Raw genomic sequence first — 13905 nt, 5'->3', positions numbered from 1 at the left:
GGCACGAGGTTGCACGTGGGGAGAGCTCGGAATTCCTCTTGCACAACTGGCAGGTGGAGCGCAACTCTTTCTGGCGCCTCAACCCGGGACAGGAACATGGGACTCCCTTCGAGGTAGCAGAGGGACCTGAACCTACTGCCTCCGACCCATCACATCCCCGCAAAACCCCTCGAAACATCCTCCCGCCGCCGGGAAGAGGAACCCAAGGAGAGCGGAGGAAAGGACAGTGGAGGCGGAGAAGGCGGAGGAGCGTCTCCCCTCGCTCCGCCCCGCCTCTTCTCTGGGCTCTAGCCAATCGCTGCGCGCTCCGAGCCCTGGCCCCACCCCTCACCACCGGCTCCGGCCTGCGGCTCCGCCCCGGCCGGTGATAATTAGGCTGCGGGCGGGGGGTGCCGCGTCAGCGGTAGGAGCCGGCCAATCCCGGAGCTCTCCCCCGCGGCCGCGTCACAGACCGAACAACCAAACAGAAAAGTTTAATAAACAGCAGGCGGAGGGGCTGGTGGCGGCGGCCGGGCCGGGGTGAGCAGGGCTTCTGTGGCCTCACCTGTCCCCATTCACCGGCGGCGATCGGCGGCGGCGGGCAGCGCGTCAGGCGGAGAGAGCCGCCGCCAGGTGAGGACCGCGGCCCACAGGGCCCTGGCGGCCCGGCGCCACCCCTCCCCCTCTCACTCCCTTCCCCCACTCGGCTGAGGCTGAGGCGAGGCCCTCCCCCGGCTCTTCCCGGCCCGGGGGAGCCGGAAGCGGAGGGCGGCCGGCGGGCGCAGCAGGTGGTAGGCCGGCCGCTCGCTCGCGGGCCCGGGCCGGGCGTTTGCTGAGGCGCGAGGGGATTCCCGGCCCCGGGGGCAGGGGCCGGGGCGCAATGGGCCCCCTCGGGCGCGCGCCCGGCGCTCGCGGTCCGGGGCTTCCCGCCGGGGGCGGGGGCTGGCGCGCAGAGGTCGGATTCCTACTCCGTGCGGGCCTCGGGGGCCGCTGCGCTCGCCGCTCGCACCCGGTGCCAAGCAGTTGGCGGGTGAGGGGTCGGAGGGACCCCGGGCACCCTCGGGCGCGTCCCTGTCACCAACCCCGGTCAAGTTCCCCGCCCCGCGGCTCCGAGCCTGAGTCCTTTTTGGAATGTTTTTCACCTGCCGTGTTTTCAAAAGCCGGCGAGGGGGAAAGTCTAGCAAGTCGGACTAGAAAAGGGAATTGGGGTCGGTCTCTTTTTGCTCTGTTTCTCTTTGGTGGACTCAGGATTTCTGAATTTTCCTCTCAAGTAGTATTTTCAAGTTGCCGTCTAGCTACGTAAACAGGTACAGCAGAATATTGTGTTTGAAATAATTTTAACTTTACGTTGAAAGCTTGTGCTAAACCACACGATTAAGGTGCTCTGATGATTTATCTTCACAGCTAGAAGGTCGTTCAACATTGTGAAGAAGTTAAGGGCTTAGGGTTACACACGGACCATTTATGTTTAAAGTTGTTTGGCGGTAAAAACTGGTTAGTTTTTAATGGTTTAATGCTCCGAGAAAGAGTAGTCCTCTTGCAGATCAAATTCGGAATGTGACTTTCTAATGTAAAATCCCGTACACTTTTAAGGTTAGTTATGTAATATTTATATTGCCGATTTTAGGACACTTGCCAAGTTTCCCTTAGTCTAGGGCTTCAGGGGAAAATGTTCTCTTTCTGCAAAATTCCCAAACAGGTTGTCTCTTGACTTTTTTTTCTTTAACGTTTTAAAACACATTTAATGAGACAGGGATCGCAAAGGTGTACAGGAGGAGTATTTAGGGGTTGTTGGATTATTATCTTGATTGTAGTGATAATTTCCTGTGAAATTATCACAACAGATCACATTTTACACTTTAAAGTATGTGCAGTTTATTGTATGTCATACCTCCATAAAGCCCTTTTTTGAAAAGCCAAGTATTCAAAGTATATTTGATACCACAAAAGTATGAATACACACAATGCGGTATAAAGAGATAAAATATATTAAAACTCCACGATTTGCACCCCCAAACCAATAACTGGAACATTACCAAAACCTGCATATGTTTATGAGTTTCTTACCTGTGTTATACCTCTTTCTCTCCTTACTGAGGTAATCATTTCAGTCTAGTGGATTTTGTTTACCATTCTGTTTCATTTTTTAGAAAGTTTCATCACATAACGTTTGTGTGCTCAGTGTGTTTAGTTTGCTTTTCTTTTGAGCTTTATAAAAGTGGTATGCGACTGTAGTTCAGTCCTTTCATTGCTGTACGATATTGTGTTAATCTTCTGTAACTCATGGGCCTTCAGATTATGTTTTTGATTTTGTTTTGCTGTCAACAGCTGTGCTTCATGAACATTTCTTGTTTCCTGGCTCCTGGTGCACAAGTGCCAGAGTTTCTTTAGAGTGAATGTAGATTTCATTGGGAAGTTTTAGGTTGTCAGGAGTAGAAGAGATTGAAATACTAGAAATAAAACAAATGAAAAACTTTAGGATTCTCTTTTATGTTTTAATGGAAGATTCATATCCGTAGTGGTTGGTTCATAGTTTTTGAACATTTGCATGAGAAACCAGGATTCCTGTTAGTCTGTATACAATGAATCTTTTCCTTGGAAATCCCGTGGTAAGAAGTCTGGCACTATTTGATACCTCCTTTTTCAGTGCAAAATGTAAACATAGTAGGAAAAACACTTGATTGGGTATAAAATAAATCACTCTGTGTTCCTCCTTTCCCCTTTGTAGTCTCTGGCAAGTTACTTAAAACTTCTCTTGTGCCTTAGTATACTCATGTAAAAGAAACCTGTCCTAAGTTTATCCTTTCAGTTATGCAGACTTTAGTTAAGGGGAGCACATATCGAATGGCAGAGCCTTTAAGGAAAAGGATTAGGGCCAAAGTGTTATTCTCTGGAATTACATTGAGTGTGTCCTTGGGAACATTTTTGGAAAAGGGTGTGTGGTGAGTATTTACCAGGATATGTTAACCACACATTTAAGTACTTTTTATTTCCTTTGCCTCAGATTTGGGAGTGCTTTTATTTAGCATGCAAACAGCAATGCAAAGACAAATTAGGGAGCAGTATTAACTTCCTGATAACGGTGTGTGTGTAAGTAATATGAGCTTATGTATATCTTTGAATAAGCTGTTTTTTATTTAAAGGCATGTGAGATGGGGTGTGTGTGTGTTTTAAACAGTGTATGCAGCCTGCAGACAAATGTCAGGATGCTTTGTTTTGATAGGGCTATTTTATCGTGTTAAAAAAAAACAACAACTCACTTTTGTATTTGATTATAAGGGCATTTTTTTTCAAACTTTCAGAAAAGTTACAAAGAATAAATAATCATTAACATTTTGGCAGATATACCCCCAGTCTTTCTGTTTTTGTGTATTCTTCATATCCTAAACAACTAAATGTTGAATTGTAAACAATACTAGACTGCTTCTATCTTCAAACTTATCCCAAATACGATCCGTCTCAACATCTTTGTTGTACAAAAGATGGTGGTAGTAGTCACCTAACTGGTACCTTTGCTTCAACATTCTCTCCCCTACAGTCTACTTGCTTTTCCTGTGCAGAACAATCACTAAAATGTATAAATTAGATTATGTTATTCCCAGACTCAAAACCCTCCACAACTTTTCAGTACACAAAATAAATTCAAACTTTTTTATACCCTGGACCAGCAATGTCCAATGGAAATATAGTAGGAGTTACAAATGCGAGTCACATAAGAAATTTAAAATTTTCTGATAGCCACATTTATAAGAAAAAGGGAGAGAAACAGGTGAAATATTTTTTAACCGGAAAATATTATGATTCAACAAGTAATCAGTATAAGAAATTATTAATGGGGTATTTTACTTACCTTTTTTCAGACTGTCTTCGCAATTCGTTGTGTCTTTTCCACTTCAGGTACTTTTTAGGCTGGCCTTGCTTGTGGCTACAGATTGGACGGTGCTGCTCGAGACTATCAGGCCTGCCAGCTTCATACACTTATCTCCTGCCACTCTCCCCGACTCATGTACCCCCAGTAATACTGGTCTTTTGGGGGGCTCATGAGCATGCCAAGCTTAGTTCTCTTAAAATTGTTGTTCCTTCTGCCTGGAACGCTCAGTCGTGTTTTGCTCAAAAGTCACTCCTTTTGAGATGCCTTCTCAGACCACTTTCCCTGATGACTCTGTTACCCTTCTTCGTTTCCTTTTAGAACCTGACATCTGAAATGATTTATTTGGTTATTGTCTGTATCCCCTGCTTGACTGTAAACTGCTGGGGGGCACAGGATTTCCTCATGTTAATCATTAGGTCCCCATATATTAAAAATATAATTTTTAAAAGGTGCATACCATTTCATCTTATGAAAGTACTGTAATTTAACTAGTCACCTGTTGTGTATAGCGTGTTACTTTATCCCATTTTCACTATTATAATGTGAAGAACATCTTAAGAGCTAAATCTTACTATGTATTTCTCATTCCTTTAGGATTCAGCCTGTCTTAAAATTGCTTAAAAGATATGAACATTTTTTATCTTTTCATAAATACTGACAAATCTTGTCTTAAAAGTTTGACTAACGTTATAGTATAGTTGACCAAACCTGTGTAAAGTTTGACTGAAAATATGAGAGAATACACATTTCCTCCATATCTTTACCAAGAAATAGTATTTTCTTTCCTTCTTTTCCTTTCCATAAGATTTATTATTTATTTCTTAGAAATTATGATAATGAGTAGAGATATAGGTGTTGGACATCTAGTTTGTCTTTGGCTCATTTGGGGTGGTGTTTTATGTTTGCGATACCCTTTTTAGCCTTTTATATATTTAGGATAGCCACCCTTTGACACATACTACAAACATTTTCCCTGGCTCTTCATTAGCCTTTCATTTGCTTACGATATATTTTTTTTAATAATGTAGAAGAGTTTTTACCTTTTAGGAAGTTTAGGTTAATACTTTCTTTTTATATTTAGCTTCTACTTTCATATTTAATGAATTCTCCTACCCAGATAACTGTTTTCTTCTAGTTCTTTTGTGGTTTCATTTTTCACATCCGTCTGTTTTCTGTTCATCCAGGATTTATTTTGACATAACATGTGAAGTGAAATAATTGTCCTTATTTTTCCTTAATAGTCAATCAGTTATTTCAGCCCCATTAAAGAAAACTTTTTTTTTGTCTTCAAATAAAGCTGCTTTTGTCATATACTAAATACATATATGTTTGGTTCTTTTTACCTTTTATTCTTTTTAGCTTTTATTCAATATAAATCAGTGCACATGGTTTTAGTAACTGGGAGTAATAATGTGTTTTTATTTTGTTGTTGTTAAGTCTTACCATCCCCCTTTCCCCCCAAATTTTTGGTGGTTGCTTTGTTAGTCCTCGAGTTTTTTAGTTGATTCTTTAGGGTCTCTTTAGTTGATTCTTTAGGTTTTTGGATTTGAATTTTTAAATTAAAAAAATATTGTGTTATTTCTACACTTAATGTTTTATGTTGTGTAATGAAAAAAAATTTTAATGCCATTAAGTTTTCCTTTGAACCTAGTTATAGTTCTGTTCCTTAAAATTTGACAAGTAATATTTTTATTAAAATCCCTGCAGTTGCAGTTTTCATTCATTAAACCATTGCTCCATGCTAGTTGGACATTGTGCTAAGTGCTGAGGATACAATGATGAAAATGATACAGGGTCTTTGCTCTCATGGAGTTAACAGTCTGTTGGAAAAGCTAGGCTATTAACAAACCAATGAGTAAACAGTTTTCAGATTTTTACAAGTGCTGGGAAGGAAAGAAATAGGGTGTGCTGATAGAGATTAGAAGGTGCTAGTTGGATGTCCTGAGAATATAATGTTTAAAGTTAGTGGTGATACTAAAGTGTGTTTGAGGAGTTTTCTTAGCTTCCCCAGTCTGTCAGAACATTAAAAAAATAATGACACACTGAACTTTTTCTGTAAAAATTTTTTGTAAAAATTGCCTTGCAGACAGCTTCAAACCCCACCCTACCCCCTCCACCCCGTATCTTCCAGTTGGATTACTGCCTTAGCGCTTGTCCTGTACAGAAAATTTGGAACTGTGATTCTGAGTTCTAAGATCAGGAAAATGCTGGGGGAAGTTTCCCAAGTAAAGGGAACTGCTAGCACAAAGGGGACGAAAAGTACCTGGCTTGATTTAGGATTTGACCGAGATTGGAATGACTGGAGTTTACTGAGTGAAGAAGAGTGGGACAGACTTTATTGCAAGACTTATTATTGCCAAGTGGTAAGGCTGCTTCCACTTCGCCGCCACCTTCCTATCCTATTTATATTCCATGATCCAAATCAGTCGCCTCCAAGTAACTTTGTTTTGCTCCTTGATACTTTCCTTCAATATTTCTACTGTATTTTCACTTTTTTCCCATTCAGGATCTTTGCATATGCTGTCCCCGTTTGCTTAATTGTGATTTCCTTGATGAATTAATCCTTAATGCTGGCAAAAGAGGTTAAGTTCTTCTGTTGGCTGTATTTACTATTTTCACATTGGACACATTTGCTTTGTTTTAGCATCTTTTTCTTCTAAAACTGCTTTTCAATCTGGTAGTTACTAGCCATTTGTGGCTATTTATTATTAACTAAAATTAAATAATATAAAAAAAATTCATATCCACAGGCTTACTAGTCACATTTCAGATGCTCAGTAACCACATGTGACTAGTGGCTATTATAATGGACAGCAGGGATAAAGAGTCTTGTACAACGATGAAAATTTATCTTAATTTATAAATAATCTTGTGGCTAATAGCTACGGTATTTTATTTAAGTTTAAGTAGCCACATCTGGCTATTGAAATATGGCAAGTCTGAATTGAGATGTGCTGTAAGTATGAAATAAGAACTTGATTTCTAGCACAAAAAAGGGGAAAGAGCTCACTTTTTAAAATATTGATTACATATTGAAGTAATGCTTCATTACTTTTAAAAATGCTTTTACATGTTTTGCATTAAATAACATACTACATTTAATTTAACTTTATTGAAATGTTTTAGCGTGGCCACTAGAAAATGGAAAATAGTAGGTGGCTCGCATTGTTTTTTTGCTGGACAGCACTGGTCTAACTCTAGACTGTAAGTTTCTACAGTGGAGGGACAGTTCACCATGGCATCCACAGCAGCCAGTGGTGCCCAGCATATAGTAGGTGTTAAGAAAGTTCGATGAATGAATAAACTTTTCAGTAGGTAGAGAATGCTCCCTATTCAACTTGTGCTTTTTAAAATTGTTGGTTTTCTTCATGACTAAAATTAAAAATGTTTTCCTGTGACTTGAGAAAAGAAGCTTTTCTTTTGATAGCTATATAAAAATTATCCTTATGAAATAATTGCTATGCATCATTCATCTTTTGGGTTTTTTGGGTTTTTCTGTTTTTCTTTCCCTGGCTTAGGCTGCTAAAGAAAGGGAAATTTAAAGTCTGCCAATCTGTTTTCTTTCATTTTTCTATATCTAGCAGTTTACTTAGATGATCTATTGTGTGTTATTTGGCACATGAAAATTTATGACTATTAAATCTAAATAATTGAGGATTATGAATGCTTTTTCCTTTACTTATACTTCGGTCTCAATATTATGATCTCTATTCCTTTTTAATTTACATTTATTGGTGACCTTGTTTATTCCTTTAGATTTAAAGCAATTTACTGTCTTATAGAAAGACATCTCTTCTATCAACTTGGTTTATGCTTTCTAATCTGTTTATTTTCTTAATGTTTCCTTTGTGTTTAGTATTTTGCTGAATGGGCCATCACCGCCTTCCCTCTCTCCCCATTCTCACCTTGTATTTTTTTCCCTTAACGAGTTAGTAGATAGTCATCAGGAGTTGCAAACTCAAATACATACCTCACTTCTGTAGACACCATGTATCTGTCAGGGAAATATTTCTTAATTTTTTTTTTCCTCCGTTAGTTGGTGTTTTTCAGACTTTATCCTTAGTGACCCTAGTCATGTTTTTGCTAATGTCAGGGTGGTCCTTTCACCTACTACTGCCTTAACTACCTGTATTTATATTTTATATTATACCTGTAATTATATTTATATAGCACCCAGGGATACTACTGCCAAGGATTAATTTCTGTTGTAGGAAGAATAGTTTGAGCTATTCTCGGTGCTTAAAAATTCTATGGAAGTTTTCGCCCTGCTCTGTATGTACCAAAAGTTGTTCCTAATAGTCTAGGTATTGATTCTTTGTATAGGGTCTTTTTAATCAAAAGTGAAATGAGACCAAGTTGTTCAGTGGCTTGTGCTCTTCTAAATTGTTTTCAGTTGATAGGTTTGGGAAAACCTCTGAACTCCCACAAAGAATATACAATACGTCCTTTGAATACTTGATGTTCAAAAAGTGGTATTGTCACATGCAATCTGGGAGCCTTGAAGCTTTTGCAGCCTCCCTGTTCCTATGAAGCAATATTGTTTTCAAATAATCTCAGTTGTGGTAATGCTTTCTTTTCGTTTATTTTTTTGCTGTTGTTTTCTTCTACTATGGATTTAGAAGAGGAATAAGCTATCCTTAATTTTAACCTGTAAGCCACCTAAAATGATATTTATCAACTTGAAGTTCTTTCAAGTAGGTCCTGGAGATCTTTGAACAATCTGGAATAGCTAAGTCTATATTTCTCTTTTCTGTTGGTTATAGATTGAGAGTGGTTTTGGTGTTAAATTAGTGTATGTTCTATGCGTTTGTTTTACACAGATAATTAACTTCGATGTGAAAAATTGGTGTTAGAACAAAGGTTCATTTGGTTCCCATAACTGTCTACTAATTTTATGCTTGGCACATTTTAAGATTAAAATATTTGCCATCTTTTTTTCTATAACCCTGTAAAATTTTGGCCATCTAAAACTTGTTTTATGATTAACTCAAGTTCTATGCTGTAACTCAAATTATGTATTTTTTCTATTGTTTGTTCCTGTACCTCTTCTGCTTCCAGTGTCCTTTTGCAAGTGTTCACACAGTGGGAAGAAAACCTGAACTTGACTCGTGAAGTACTGGGCATTCACAGCCATGAATCCTTGCAAAGGATTTTGGGACTAGACCTCTGTGAATTGGCTCTTTCAATTTGTCCACTTAAAAGGCATAATAGATTATGCAGCTGTTTGGGCTTCTGCAGGGTATTACTCCATATTCATGTCTAGTTGCAATTATGTGAATTTTCAGTTTCTTACAAAGGCTTCTCTTTGTATTCAAAACAAGTTTGTTGGCTTTATGTTGTTCTAATGTATGAATTTTCTTTGAGGAAAAATGCTTGAAAGGTTTTTAACTTAGAAAACTAAAGTCAAATTAAAAATTATATAAACTTACTGAATATATTTTAAGAAGGAGCTACGCTAATTTGCTATAATTTTGAATCTGTTTTTATAAATCAATTTTTGGTAGAGGTTAATATTTAAATGTCATTCAATCAGATAATGATTAATGTCAGAGTAGTAGTTAATGGGTCAAGCTCCTAAAAACATACAGTTCTAATTAAAATAAACATAATAAAATACAGCAAATTTAGTAATGTATAAAGTGACTGTAGGTCTTTTTTGTTGAAAAATCAGAATCTCTGTAGTAAAAATAACATTTAACGTAACTTACTATTTTAAGAGGCATATGTATACCCTTCAGCTGTACCTTAGGGTTTCCATGCCACCCTTAAGTAGGGTGCAAAATAGTGTCTACCCATCTCTTAAAAAAATAATAATGATTTTTAAAAAAAACAACTTAAACCATCTCAAACTTTATATCTGAACATGTTCATTAGAACAAGTTGCCTTCTCCTTTTATAGATATCCGTTTGCAGTGGATAAGCATTATCCTTGCAAAAACTCGCAACGTCAGACCTGTAAATGTGGTAATGTAGAAATAATGTTTCTGCCTCATTTTTCTTCAGTTTCAAATAGAATTATCAGTCTGATGTCACTGAAAATTTCATTCTATTCTTGTGATACTGAGAACATAAGTATCAGTGAATTTGATAGCTTAGAAATGAAATTTTTGCATTCAGTGTTTTAGTGCTATGTATTTTCACTTAAGATGTGGTTTCATGTTTAAGTCTTAGAGAAAAGACTGTTTCGTTCTTATTAGCAAAATTTTGCAATGGATTTTCTGTTGCCGTTTTAAAATTTTCATACAAAATGTGAACTGTACTGAAAAAGGAGTCTTTATAAAGCATAACTTCACCTTCAGGCTCTGTAAAAAATATCAAATGATTTAGCTTAAAAGCATTGTATTTTAAACAGTTGTTTGCTGAACTGCAAATTAATGCTGCTTCTGTGAGATTTTCATTTCTGTTACCTGGTTTATTTATTTTTTACCTAGACAAAAGAGTAAGCAAATAGTATGTGATGGGAAAACTGAAACATTACCTACTGTTCCTTTAAGAAACCAGCTTATCCAGGGGGTTTTAGAGTGTTTACCTAACCTGCTAGCAAGGAAAAGTTCTTTAAAATAATGGATATTAGCCGTATCCAATCACAATTATCAGTTTCACTAACAGGGAGGAGATTTTACTCTTCAGCCACTAAAATTGGAGAAGGTGGAGCTTGGTATTCAGGTTTGGTTGCTTTGGAGTACAGCTTCAAGTGAAGTTAATCTGAGGTGAAGCAAACAGAAAATTGTGGAGGTTTTGTTGGTAGGATTTTTGTTCTAATCTTTTAATGATCCTTTATTTTACACTTTTGCTCCTTTATGCTTCTGTGTATGTTAGGTTTTGTCATTGTTGCTATTTTCTGATGCAAACTGAACATTAAAATTAAGCAGGGAAGCAGAACAAAAGGGCTGTTTGGACAGGAAATAGGTGTTAGAGAATCAAACTTGACTTTATCATTACTTTTAGTTCAGAATTTAAGTGTCATTAAAAAATACTTGAATAAAAATCATCTCCAGTAACAGGCTATTCTCTTGGATTGGATGTTTGAGGAGTCATTTGTCAGTTTTTGTAAATGACATCTTGAGGAGGTCTATTTGATATGTCATTTTCCTTGAACTTAAGATGTTATTAAGTTGCTAAAAGACAGATATATGTGGTAGGGTTAAGTTGGTCCCTTTTAAAGAATTGAAATGCCAGCTGTTTAATTTTTTTTTTATCCCCCAGCATACCTCCCCTTTTTAAAAACTTCAGTATACTTTAAATCTAGCAATATTGTTGGCATTTTTAATATGCTTATAATTTTAGTTTTGTTTTTTAAAAGATCATGGATTCATTTTATATAGAACAAGGTAAAAACTTTCTCCTTCCTTCAAACTTCATTTCTTTCAAAGGTGGACGTAAAGTAATTGACACCCTTTTGAAACAGGAAATGGATGGATTTCTATTTTTCAGAGGTATAAGTAGACTACCAAAACTTAAAAAAAAGTATCTATGAATCTATTGACATTTCTTACTTATGAAATAATTGTAGTATGTTTCAGTACCAGAAGTTTCCTTTAGAGGCTCTTGTCTTTATATTGTTGCTCTTTGATCGCATAGAAATTAAGGTATAGAATAATTTGAATAATCAGTATACTTGTATTTGCTATGCTGCTTCTTCCAGATCATGCAAAAGTTTTTAAATTAATGCTTTTCTGCTCTGTCTATTGCATAAGCAATACTATAGTAATAATAAAATCAAGAAAAGTCACCCAGATATCCACAAGAAGATCATTGTGGGGTGGTCTTATTTTTTCCCCCTCTTCTATTCTGCACCTTACCATATTCTTATATTTTCCCCCTCATTGTAAATAAAGGCAGTTTTACATTTTTTCATTAAACTATATCATGTATTTTAAAAATTGTTTTCATTTCATTTGCTATATAATTCTCTTAGGTTAATGGGACCTTAATTTACCTAGTCTTTTACCTGTTTTACGTTTAGATTGTTCGTTCCTAATTTTTCACCATTTTAAACGGTATTGCATTGAACAAACCTCTTTGTGTAAATTTTAGAATACTTTCTTCTTTATTTCTTTTGGAAAAATCCCCTGGAGTGGGCTTACCTAGATCAAAGGATATAAACACTTCAGTAGCCAAATTGCCTTTCAAAAAGGTTATTCCAATTTATATTGCCACCAGAAGAATGTGCTTCAAAATTTCTGTAATGGGTAGCCCCTTAAGTGTTCTCATTAAAGTGTGCCTCTGAAGCTCTCTGACTTGTTGATTAGTTTTTGCCTAAACGAATAGCCTATTTTAAATTCCATTTTCCAAGATGTAGATGGATCTAAATTCATTTTCTGGACATTAAGATTAGCTGAAGGAAATTGGGAGAATTTTTACCCACTTAAGTGAGCAATTATATCTTTGTTGGTTAATACTGTATGTATTGCTTCATTTAAGTAGAGCGCTTAATGTTTTACATTGGCATTGTTGTTCCCGCCAGCTTTCCTCAGTACATGTTTCTTTGGTAAACACATACCAGAAGAAGTATTTTCTTTTAAGAAAGTACATCAGAAACATTTTTTTGAGAGGGGGCGGTAGTATTTGACTTAACTCTGAACAGGTATGAATAACACATTTCTGATATTTTAAGTACAATACAGAAACAATTAGTATGTATAGATCTAGGTTTTAAAATGATATATTACACCTTTCCAGTATTTCACAGGCTTTCAATAGAAGGTAAAATGACTACACACACGTAGTGTGTTACTAGTCCTGTGTTGTTTCCGTTTGTCTGTAAGAGCATTCTCTGTTTGACAATAACTTCTGCATTATGTATATACTCTTGCCAGCTAGTTTGTTAAATAGAATAGGCTGTAACTGTTCAGGATAGGAACTTGTTAACTAATGCACCAGAATAAACTTAAAAAGTTGTTTTAAAGCAAAATCCTGTAAGACATTTAAAAATTCTAATTTTAATTTATAAATGGGAGCCAGTGTTCAGTCGTGGGTTAAGCTCTAACTCACTGATGGAACCAGTAGTTGAGCATGTATGTATAATCTTGAATTAAATAGTCTAGCTCATTTTGCAGTTTAAGTAATTTATTTTCTGTAAATTTTTGCTGATAAATTTAGTATCTCTAATTTTCAGAGCTAACGTTGGTATGTTGGTCACTGTGTTTGTTTCAGGGGGATTTTTTTTTCTTTTAATGCCTATTTTGTTTTTCATGGCTTAAGAGTTTGATTTTTCCAGATACTTTGGTTTTCTTAACATTTGGAATGGAAGAGAAAAAACTTAAAACTCATCACTTTTAATTAATGAAATAATTGTTGCAAAATACATTTTCTCTGCATTTAAATTTGCTAGATGTTTCAGAACTTTATACAGATAATCTAAATACTTTATTCATGAGTAGAACAATTGTTTGAGTTTCACCTGAATATTTAAAATTTATGTTGGTGCTTAAATATTTATATCATATTTCCTTTGTTCTGAATTTGAGAAGATGTATTTAATTTTCTTCTTAAGAGATTCATCTTATTGCTGCCAGATAGAGATGAAGGTACTTGTAAATATAACAATTTTAGTGAAAGTCATTCAAATTTGGCTGTAGATTACATTTTGATGGTTACCCAACATAAAGGTTTACCTACTCCTCTAGTACTCCGGTAACATTAGAACCTTGAGAACAGATAATCTTTAATTGTTTCTCTACTGTACTGGTCTCTGGTTGCAGAACTAGGGAGTATCCTTTTTAGTACACTAGTTTCATTCAGAGTGTAGAAGCCAGTTCTCTAGAGGGAGAAGAATCTCTAAATGACCTAATATTGATGCAAGATAACAATAGTGATAGCTCTATTTTATTCTTTTAGAATGGAGGAAAAAAGTGATCTAGAGGGGGAATATTAAATGCATTCAAAGTCTCTATTGTTCATCTCCATTCAAGGGGAATACGGTGATTTTTCATTTTCTTAATGACATAAGAAAAAAGGTTAAGGGGCAGCAAGTTGGTAAAACTTGAAAGAACCTAGAAACCGTGGCTTAGTAATTACAAGGTCTCTTTGTTCTGTGTAATAGGGGGACTTTA

General features: G+C 36.6%; 1 protein-coding gene across 4 annotated transcripts in view; it reads left to right on the top strand.

Annotated features, from left to right (window-relative positions):
- Positions 1 to 451: 451 nt before the first annotated feature.
- ZFAND6 (zinc finger AN1-type containing 6) overlaps positions 452 to 13905 on the top strand; it is a 78325-nt gene continuing 64871 nt past the window's right edge. For 2 of the 4 annotated variants that reach the window (XM_060095373.1, XM_060095371.1), the window contains exon 1: positions 452 to 612. The gene's annotated coding sequence lies outside the window, so the exon portion shown is untranslated. Of the gene's footprint in view, positions 613 to 10520; positions 10595 to 13905 lie in introns of those variants that run through there. The other 2 variants (XM_060095370.1, XM_060095372.1) reach the window with 2 other exon arrangements.

Source organism: Mesoplodon densirostris, chromosome 4, assembly GCF_025265405.1.
Source record: "Mesoplodon densirostris isolate mMesDen1 chromosome 4, mMesDen1 primary haplotype, whole genome shotgun sequence".
Classification (NCBI taxonomy): Eukaryota; Metazoa; Chordata; class Mammalia; order Artiodactyla; family Ziphiidae; genus Mesoplodon; species Mesoplodon densirostris.
This window is presented reverse-complemented; position numbering and strand designations above follow the sequence as displayed.